This window comes from Thermobia domestica, chromosome 15, assembly GCF_964235325.1.
Source record: "Thermobia domestica chromosome 15, izTheDome1.hap1.1, whole genome shotgun sequence".
In the NCBI taxonomy this organism is placed as follows: Eukaryota; Metazoa; Arthropoda; class Insecta; order Zygentoma; family Lepismatidae; genus Thermobia; species Thermobia domestica.
The window spans coordinates 87968395-87977225 of NC_137468.1; the positions used below are offsets into that span (position 1 = coordinate 87968395).

At 35.9% G+C, this 8831-nt stretch overlaps 1 non-coding gene across 1 annotated transcript; it reads left to right on the plus strand.

Moving 5' to 3' along the window:
* Nucleotides 1-8361: 8361 nt before the first annotated feature.
* Nucleotides 8362-8453, plus strand: TRNAY-GUA (transfer RNA tyrosine (anticodon GUA)). Its single transcript is given in 2 exon segments — nucleotides 8362-8398; nucleotides 8418-8453. It is a non-coding gene; the product is annotated as a tRNA-Tyr (tRNA).
* Nucleotides 8454-8831: the final 378 nt, after the last annotated feature.

The window sequence follows — 8831 nt, forward strand, 5'->3', positions numbered from 1 at the left end:
TCAGTTGTAATGGCTAGTCACCCATAGTCACTTACAGAATGTAAATTAAAAGAAAAGCTTTTTATCAGAGTTCCATGTACTTGCTTAGTTTCTTTATTTGTAAAAAATAATAATAATAATAAATGTAGTCTTTATCAGAGTGATCAGTTCTTAAAACTGTGCTCTCTGGAGAAATATCAAAACAGGAATGACAACATAACTCATTTCTATTAACGAAAATAATAAATTTAATGCCTTTTGACAATTGTTCTAGCTTCTACTGGATATACTGGTTATCTTTTCATTATTTTTATGTATTGCTCAAGAAGATTTGTATCACTTATATGATTGAAAAGAAAAAAAACCTTATATTTACCCAATTTGGGTAAATGCCTGGGTATTTACCCAAGGTAAATACCCAAAAAATATTTTCCGGTAAAAATCCCATCACTAGTCGTAACTAAGTTCGGGGGGCCAACGGGGCGGTTGCCCCGGACGCTGATAGCAAGAGGGTGCCGAAGGAGCAAGAAGAAAGGAAAGTATTGGAAATGAAAATAGATTTGTTAAAAATTTTCTTGCTCGCTACGCCCGCAATCCAAACGTTTCAATAAGTCAGAACAAGTTTTTACTTATTACTTAAAAAAAAAAGAAGCTATTATTTCTTAATGACGATGTGACATACATGCTGCCAAGTACTGACTTACAGTGTAAACAAGAGCGTTTTCAAAATCAGAAACGGTCACCGTTTTGAATACGTACGAATTACGCATTTTGATGATGATGAGTTTGGTTAGTTAATCACGTTTTTCTACCCAATCGTTTTAATCACGACGGTGAGAATAAAGGTATCAAAAATGAAAGGAGTGAAGAGACACACAAGTTGGTGTTCGCGCTGGAATATTAAAAATGAAGGTAAACAAGGGGAATAATAACGTTCTTGAATTTGAAACAGTTGTAGAATAGGGGCTTAATGGGTCAGAACTTAAACCCACGAATTTCGTCTTTTTCAAAGTGATCGCTACCAGTGTTTTATTATTATTATTATTATTATTATTTGATTGACATATGAAATGCTTCCAATTTAAAGGAATTTATTGGGATCATTTCTGCATTAACTACTTGTATTGCCAGGATTCTTTTTTGTGCTTACGTATCTAGTTGTATGATATTCTTTTATTTATCTACATACCCACAAAATACACACACACATTATATATATATATATATATATATATATATATATATATATATATATATATATATATATATATATGTGTGTGTGTGTGTGTGTGTGTATCCATGTATTTTAATATGTTTATTAATAAAAGTAACCTTAAATTCAAAATTTTCAGTCATTATCCGGATACCCGGATGAAAATGACTTACATGTTCGTAGCGCCCTCCATCGGTACTGCTGGAATTCAATATGGTGTTGGCCCACCTTTAGCCTTGATGACAGCTTCCACTCTCCAGGCATACTTTCACTCAGGTGCTGGAAGGTTTCTTGGGTAATGGCAGCCCATTCTTCACGGAGTGCTGAACTGAAGAGAGGTATCGATGTAGGTCGGTGAGGCCTGGCACGAAGTCGGCGTTCCAAAACATCCGAAAAGTGTTCTATAGAATTCAAGTCAGGACTCTGTGCAGGCCAGTCCATCACAGGGATGTTGTGGTCGTGTAACCACTCCATCACAGGCCATGCAGTATGAACAGGTGCTCGATTGTGTTGAAAGATGCAATAGCCATCCCCGAATAGCTCTTCAACAGTGGGAAGCAAGAAGGTGCTTAAAACATCAATGTAGGACTGCGCTGTGAGAGTGCCACGCAAAACAACAAGGGGTGCAAGCCCACTCCAAGAAGAACACGACCACACAATAACATCACCACCTCCGAATTTTACTGTTGGTACTACACATGCTGACAGATGACGTTTACCGGGCATTCGCCATACCCACACCCTGCCATCGGATCGCCACGTTGTGTATCGTGATTCGTCACTCCACACAACGTTTTTCCACTGTTCAATCGTCCAATGTTTACTCTTCTTACACCAAGCGAGGTATTTACCTGCATGATGTGTGGCTTATGAGCAGCCACTCGACCATGAAATCCAAGTTTTTTCTCACCTCACGCCTAACTGTCATAGTATTTGGAGTGGATCCTGATGCAGTTTGGAATTCCTGTGTGGTGGTCTGGATAGATGTCTGTCTATTCTCTCTTCAACTCTCTTCAACTGTGGACGGTCTCTGTCAGTCAACAGACGAGATCGGCCTGTACGCTTTTGTGCTGTACGTGTCCCTTCACATTTCTACTCCACTATCACATCAGACACAGTGGACCTAGGGATGTTTAGGAGTGTGGAAATCTCGCGTACAGACTTCTGACACAAGTGACACCCAATCACCTGACCACGTTCGAAGTCCGTGAGTTCCGGGTAGCGCCACATTCTGCTTTCTCACGATGTCTAATGACTACTGAGGTCGCTGAAAATGAGTACCTGGCAGTAGGTGGCAGCACAATGTACCTAATATGAAAAACGTATGTTTTGGGGGGTGTCCGTATAGTTTTGATCACGTAGTGTATATAGTAGCCAAACTACATTTTGGATTTCAAGTACAAACATTAAACATATTATTTACCTCCATCGATCAATATTAAGAAATTCCCAAAGAAGGTCCCGTTACATTTCACAAAATATTTTTTACCGTAAAACAATCAAAATTAAAATCTTCTTTATGTGCTCACATACAGAATATCATAAAATTACAAAAGTTTACAATTATTACTGGAAATTGATGCTGTTACGCATTTCGAACATTTTTTTAAATCACATAATTTCTAACGTATTAAAATTTCATTTCTTATATATAGTATGAAACGTAAATAGATGTAAATTTTCATAATTGTTCTCAAAGTGGATTTGTGTACAGCAAAGGCAGTTTTGTAAGTTTAAGAAAAAGTCCAAAATAAGCCTCTTGAAAACAGCTTTTATTTGTAAAAGAATAGAGAATGATCACTTTTGGCTGTTGCAATAGTCTGTGCAAGCAGCATAATAAACATTCAACGTAGCATAACGACAACATCGGTTTCTTTTATTTGTAAAAAAAAAAAAAAAAAAAAAAAGGAAGCTTGATAAGGTGAGTGTAGGGGCGCCGAATTCTACTTCGTCCCTGGCGCCGAAATCTCTACCAACGGCTCTGTTTTTTATCCACCTTCTAAACATTTGTATTGTTTACTAACACATCGATTCGACTGTGATATATATATATATATATATATATATATATATATATATATATATATATATATAGAGAGAGAGAGAGAGAGAGAGAGAGAGAGAAAATTTTTCGAACTTTTAATATTCCCCTTCACCGGACGCAAATTCTTATTAATTAATACACTGAGAAAAGTCCGTTATTCGGACAGCGGTATATTGTACAAATATACAGAATCATTATGTTTACTACAGAAATCTGCACGGAACATACGTTATCCATATGCTACAGACTTTCCCCGCTTAGATGTTACATCAAAACCTTGTGACACAGTAAGCAGACACTTTTAATCGATGAAACCAACTTTTAAATTAAAAAAAAATGATTGATTCTAATGACTGGACCAAACCACATGTTCAAATTAAATATAACAAATTTGGTGGGTTTTTTTAAAAAAAAAAGTAATTTATTTAACTGTAAACAAATTAATTTAAGTTGTTGGCCAATGTAATGACTATTAGTGAATATTCTACGTTTGAACGCATCGTTTGATGATTAACAGTTAATGAAAATATAATGAAACTAATTGTAGATCTGAAGTGAAGTAATTCAAATAAAACCGTATAGATCTAATTAAATACTACTAAAATTATTCCTCAACAATTTCTTAAAATCCCCTTAAATTGGGAATATTATTAACAAGTTTGCTGTCCATCGGCGATTAGGGGCGTGGAGGTAATTGCTGCCTCCACTTTTTTGGCTTTACACTACAGCCTAATTACATGCCCCCTTACTATTAGTAGTGTTTTGTCCCCCTTTCTAGTGTTCATACCCAATTGCCGTCACTGGTACTTTCCATTACAAGCGAATAGATCTGTGTTTTTGCGCAACTACAATTGATTACGGAAAGTAAGATAAATTTAACGCTTTATTAAAATTATTATAGTTATTTAGTAAACTAAATATTAAATTTGTCTAAAAGAAAGATGTTTGCACTTGTATGTTATATGGGAACATAAAAAACTGCAAATAATAAAATGTGTGTTTTTTACAAATGATTGTAGCTGTTTCATGAATTTGGCGTAGCTATGATATTTGGCATATTATCACGAAGCTTTACCATAATATAGACCTTAATTTATTTAATTTCGAACTTATAGTAGTCAAATTCCGTTGAAACAGTAGCTATTCACAACTCTCTATTCTCCAATTCAACTCAGATTAGGTTATTTTCAAACAAAGTTAAACTATTCTGAACGACTGATTTGTTTAAATTTTACTACATGTGGGTACAAACATCCAACTGCTTATTAAAATTAACTGAGAGCTACCCAATCTTACTTTAGATTTTTTTTCGAAAGAAGTTTAAACTGTTAACTCATTAAAGACACTTTGAACCAAATCCATTCGTTCGTTTAAATTTATTATTATTATTATTATTATTATTATTATTATTATTATTATTATTATTATTATTATTATTACATTTGTTTCACAACTTATGAACCAATGATTTGAAGCAATCTAAGTCGGAAGAGTTTCCATTTACTGGTTCAGAAAATAAACAGATTTGTTTTATTTTAAATTTTCATTTCTCTCAGTGTAAAGAGCCCGTCGTATTGTATGTTTTTAATACTCATAGTTCTTATATTCATTACATAAGGCGTATTTCACTGTAAGAAAGCGTAGTTATAAGGAATTAAGCAGAAAGTAAAAAGAAAAATGTAAACAAACTTGTATGTTATACGAAACTGAAAACAATTAAATATCAATTAATTTCGAAGCTCTAGTAGTAAAAATGACACTAAAATAATACACTATTAAGTAAGAAGAAAAATAGTACACTATTAAGTCAATTATTATATAAATTCTCCTGACAGGATGGACATGCTACTTATAAAGATAGTAAAACGATTAAGTTGAGTTGATTTTGAGTTTAACGTCCCTTTCACCAGCAAGGCTATATGAGACGAGACCTACTGATTAACGTGAAATCCGAACCACATGAACTCCCATCGGGAAGCAAACCCGGCTCTCCCACGCCAAAGACACGTATGCTAACCGTTTAGTCACAGAAGAGCTCAGTAAAATGATTGAGTTGTTCGTGAAAGAAATTATTTAAGTGTCAGATATTCATTATTATTTAATATTTTGTGATAATAGACCTTAAGTTAACGTTTATCTGGGGAGAATTGATAGTAACCACACCACAAAGGTTGAGAAATGCTTTAATGGCATACTACGAGTTAACATGAACTATTATGAGTGTAATCCTATTTCCTGCAAATGGGTGTCATTTCAATTTTGGCGTTAAGTATGTTCTATTTTGAGTCTACATAAGCTTTTCAAATAAGTGTTGGCACAGTCCCCATCATGACGAGATATAATAAAATGTTGAAAAATATTCAACATAGCTGGTACCCTGGATTGAAGTTGAACATTTAAGGCTGAAAAGCAAGCACACTAAAACGAGCGGTACAATGGTTGTGCTATTTAGACTTAGTATGTGAACACTAATGGCGAAATGGGATTATTAGGTCTATTAAATTTAAATATATGTACAATCTGAGGTTTGAAATAATTCACAAAGAAACAAACACTAGCCTATGTATTGTGGTTTATCACATTTTCTTTTTCACGAGTAATGTTAAGATCACGTGAAAAAAAAATAATGACTCTGAACCTATTTTGTTACAAGTTCTTGTAAAATAAAGAAGGTACTTAAAATAACAATCAGCAGGTGGTCGAAATAGCAAAAAAATTTCAGCGAATTTCGATAATAAATTTAATTGTCAAATATTAAATTTAATGTTAAATTCGTATTCGAAAGACATCATGTTCGATTGGATTGGGTTTGACTTCAGCGACCTCTTAGACAGCGAGGCTATATGAGAAGTGAGATCCAAACTGCGTGAGCTTCTGCCGAGAATCGAACAGGATGTCCTGCACCGGAGAAGCTTATGCTGACTATATAACCACGGAGGAGCTCTCATAATTTGCGAATTCAGATTAGGAAGTATTGGATTTAAATACCGTTTTCTCTGTGCACTCAAAATTAATTATGGATTTTAATTAGGAAATAAGGTCTCGTTTTGTGCAATAGGAAATATTAGTTTAGCCGAAATCGTATATTGTATGGAAGGACTGAAACTAGGTTGGAATGATGATTTCTGGTGAGTCTACCAGCAAACCTCAGCAACGATTCGCGAGGACAACACAAGAACAGGTTTTATCTTCTGAAAACAATAAGACCAGACCAGGGAGAAGGCCGTGGAAAGGGCAAGAGACCACCTGCTGCTCGAAAACCCTTTCATCTGAGCCGTTTTTACGCGCCGTATTTACGCTCGAAGTTAAAAGCACCCAGACTTTTCCAGCGTATAAAAATTCGGTACGTAAACGTACGCCAGGTCCCATACACTAACGTATTGACAGCTGCTAACAAGACTAGCGCATGAAATTTTATGGCTACGACTGAAAAATACGTCAGTGTATGGCCGGTGTAAGACCAGACCAGGGAGAAGGCAAGAGACCACCTGCTGCTCCAAAAACCCTTTCATCTGAGCCGTTTTTACGCGCCGTATTTACGCTCGAAGTTAAAAGCAGCCAGACTTTTCCAGCGTATAAAAATTCGGTGCGTGAACTTACGCCAGGTCCCATACACTAACGTATTGACAGCTGCTAACAAGACTAGCGCATGAAAGTTTATGGCTACGGCGGAAAAATACGTCAGTGTATGGCTGGTATAACTGGCATAACCGTGGGACGTAAAACTTAAGATTTCATTTCATTTCATTTCCTCCTCTGTCTTCGAAGTTTTGGTCACTTGGGAAGACGGAGTAATGCTACCTTGTTTTCCTGACATTTGACTTGGAAGACCCACCAAGAGGTCTAGCAGGTCAAAGTAATCTGTTCTTGAGTGCCAAGAAAACAATTTTAAGATATTGTCATAATAAGCATTTTACATCTGCGCATCAGGTCGACATATATATATACAGTATATATATATATATATATATATATATATATATATATATATATATATATATATATATATATATATATATATATATATATATATATAAGTAGCACACAAGTGGAAATTCGTAGGTAAGATGCTTTATGTATTTAAACAATATGAAGCTCCAGTTTTATAAACATCCTTCTTTCTTTTCAAAAAATACATATATTTTTTATTTGAAACAATTACTTATTAGCCTGTACTCACTAGATTCCACGGGGGAAGGGGGGTCGGTCGACAAGTTGGACTCCTCCTGCGGACGCCCATGACATGAATCCCTCCTGGAACTTTACGCAGATCTCCCGCGCCTAAAGCTCATATATAAACCATGTTATCAATGCGCGCCGACTACGCACTACACCCACAAGATTTTTAGTTTGGATCCGGATTTGAAATCGTTTCTCTTGCGTTTAAGTCAGCCGTGTTACTGACTGAGTTAGGGCAGCCCCAACTTATCCTTATAGTACCGGAATATTTTACTTTATCACAGCAAAGGCCTTTATGACAGTGCTCATAAAAGATGTTAACTAAAAATAAATCAATCAAACATTAAGACTTTCCTGAAAACATATAGGCTGACACGTTTCGCCATTGATATGCACTCGCAGTGGCGGATCCAGGATATGATCAACGGAGGAGCTAAACCATAGTTTGCCGCTTTATCCAGTGTAAACCAGGATTGAAGCCCATTTTATCCAGTGTGTATTTGAGCGTCAAGGGGGAGCTATCCCCTATAGCCCCCCTTTGATCCTAACCTTTGCACCGACATATATTTTGGAAATTCGTCGCCGTTAATGTTATCACGTACGATCTCGCCACAGTCGAAGTTGTTCTCCTATTACCTGCGACATATGGGGCAAATATAAAACGAAATAAGTACTGATCTGAAATTACCAAGAAAAATGAGCCTTCAGTTTTCGGGGCTTCTCTACACTGGTTCCTCGTATTTACCAGAAACTCAATGACACACACAGAAGTTCTATAAATAAAAAGAAAGAAACAGTTACTTCTGTTTAATCATGTTGTAATAATCTAAAAATGGTTACGTAAGTATTTCTGTGTGGAAAAGAATGTTATGTCACGTGAATCGAGGCAGAAAAATATAATTGAGTTGAAAAATATTATTATTTGGTTCAGCTTATTCTAGAAATTCCTCTGGTAGCTCAGTTGGTAGAGCGGTGGACTGTAGTAAGCGAAAATGATCAGTAATCCATAGGTCGCTGGTTCAAATCCGGCCCGGAGGAACAATTTTTACCAATATACTATAAAAACGCAACGAAATTTATGGTGAAATAACCACTTGTTTAGCAAAAATATTTCTTCAGTATAAGTATTCTAAAAGATTTTACGAAATTAAATACATACGGCAGACGAGGAAACGAAGATGAGCTAAAGGTAGACTTAACGTTATTAGAATTTACGATGTTAGATTTCTGGGCTTTCATCATCTAAGGTCATTTAGCCAGTTACATTTGGAGGATGACGTCTCTCGGCGAGCACACTATCCGGGGGAAAGGGAAGGAAGACAGGATTAGGGAAGGAAGGTTGCGGCCTGGGACCTATAAGTTAGGTACCATCCCGGCATTTGCCTGGTGTGAATTAGGAATACCCAGGGAAACTTC